Source organism: Mastomys coucha, unplaced genomic scaffold (assembly GCF_008632895.1).
Source record: "Mastomys coucha isolate ucsf_1 unplaced genomic scaffold, UCSF_Mcou_1 pScaffold6, whole genome shotgun sequence".
In the NCBI taxonomy this organism is placed as follows: Eukaryota; Metazoa; Chordata; class Mammalia; order Rodentia; family Muridae; genus Mastomys; species Mastomys coucha.
The window spans coordinates 41,839,284-41,841,528 of record NW_022196912.1 but is presented as its reverse complement, the minus strand read 5'-3'; the positions used below and the strand labels follow the sequence as shown (position 1 = coordinate 41,841,528).

General features: G+C 44.2%; 1 pseudogene; it reads right to left on the bottom strand.

Annotated features, from left to right (window-relative positions):
* Window positions 1-202: 202 nt before the first annotated feature.
* On the bottom strand, window positions 203-1,952 carry LOC116080992 (annotated as a pseudogene).
* Between the last annotated feature and the right edge of the window lie 293 nt (window positions 1,953-2,245).

Sequence of the window (2,245 nt, the reverse complement as noted above, 5' to 3'; positions counted from 1 at the left end):
TCTCTGTGTAGCCTTGGCTGTCCTGGAACTCACTCTGTAGACCAGGCTGGCCTCAAACTCAGAAATCTGCCTGCCTCTGCCTCCAAGTGCTGGGATTAAAGGCATGCACCACCACTGCCCAGCTCAACACCTGCTTGATCCCAAAAGTTCAACTGGGCATCGGTTACACTCGACAGATGCTGTTGCACAGCACAATTTAGGTATTTCAAATGGGCAAGAAGTTAGTATCAGAACAGTGTCTCAGGATGAAGTCTGAGTGGGGCTTCCTCTCCAGTACTTTGAGGTCTACAGATGTATCTAGAAAATTCACTACTGTGGAAAATGAAGACTTGGGTTGGATGGGGAGGGGAGGCCGGGGCCTTGGTGACTAATTGCTGTAACACTGTCCTTCTGGCGGCTGTGTGGCAGCTTCATGTTCTCTTTTGACATCATCAGGCACAGTAGTTCCTGCAAGATAACTTTGATGTTGTGGGAGTTCTCCACTTTGCCAGCACTGCCATGGCTCTTGGATCCACCACTCCATTCGAACTGTTCACGCCACTCACATTGTCTCTTGTTACAAATCTTACAGACAGGGGTGCTTCTGGGTACTTAGTCCCACATTCTAATTTGTTTTTTTTCTTTTCGAGACAGGGTTTCTCTGTGTAGCTCTGGCTGTCCTGGAACTCACTCTGTAGACCAGGCTGGCCTCAAACTCAGAAATCTGCCTGCCTCTGCCTCCTGAGTGCTGGGATTAAAGGCGTGCGCCACCACCACCCGGCCCCCACATTCTAATTTAAGGCTGTATATTCGGTTTTCATATATTGTTCGTGGAGGCCCAATTATCATGCCTGTTCATCTTGTGTCATGTCCTCATCATCCTCCAAACCCCAGCTAACTGTGCTATCTCCTACTCCTTTCTGGCCTTCTTCCAGCTCTTCCAACAGTTGGAAATTTTGAGGGACTCTTTACTCCTGAGCCTGTGGTGCTGCCATCTTGAGTTGCTGTCCCTTGAAGTGACCTTACCTCTTTCTAAGCTGAGGTGAGAGAGAGATGAAAAACAGCTTATGGACACCTCAAAAGTCACAGAGGGCCCAGCTGAGCTGTAGCTCATCCCTTATCAGGAAGGATTAATTAAGAAGACACCAGCAAATTCAAGAGACGTAATCATGGGGGTCCTAAAGCTCAGCTGTGTTCTTGCCTACCTTTTTATCTCTAAGTTTACTTCTGTCTCCTGATCCTAACCTTCCTATCACTGTCAAACCTGCCTTTCTTCATGGGAACTCTTTTGGACTCTTTTCTCAACATCTATCTATCTATCATCTATCTATCTATCATTTGTATATCTATCTGCCTATCTATTTACCTAACCACCTATCAGTCATCTATCTATATATCTATCATCTAAGTATGTAGTATCTATCTCTCATTATTTATTTATTATTTATTTATCAATCTGTCTAGCATACATCTATTTATCAATCAAGCATCTATTTATAAATCCAATTCTGCTTGTCAAGGATCCATACCCATGGGCCCATGATGGGAAGTAAGTCCTTCTTAGAAAGACAACAGATGCTGGGAGCATTCATAGCAGAGCAAAGAGCCACACTTGAGTAGTGATGAGAATGGGGTGGGGCACTTCTTAAGCCAAGGGACACTTCTCTCGGTCACCCTTCTTAGTTTCAGGAAGCAAATGATGGTTCCTGTAGAGGCGTCTCAGCCAAATAATTCCAGCTACAAAATCTGAAGACATTGTGGTATGCCAACCTCAAATCTCTAAGATTAGTAAAATCCCCATCTTGGCCAATTTTGATAAATGGAAGAGTATAACTGCTATTGTGCTTTGAATGAACTTTTTGTTTTTTCCTTTTCTTTTTTTATCCCCCCCTTTTTCTTTCCTGTTTTCTTCCCATTTTGAAACACATGGCTTATCAGCATGGCTGTTGATTATTAGCTACCAAATACGCCATTGTTCTTGATTGAGCCTGGCCTTTTAGTATAGACATTTTCAAAAATAAATCCCCACAAATGTAACAATGAGGAAGAAAATAAACCCGGCCCTGAGCTCGATGCTCACCAATTGTGCTTCCACTTTCCCGCTTTGTGCTCATTCTGGTGGCAGAGCAATTTTCCTCTCCTTCTGAGTGCTCCCTATTGAAAAGCTAAGTGTTTCAAATCGAATGGGCAAGATTCAGTGCTTCGCATCCCTGCAAGCTAAGGACATACCATCTGACCATTAGCACCCCACTGGGCCTCACAAGGA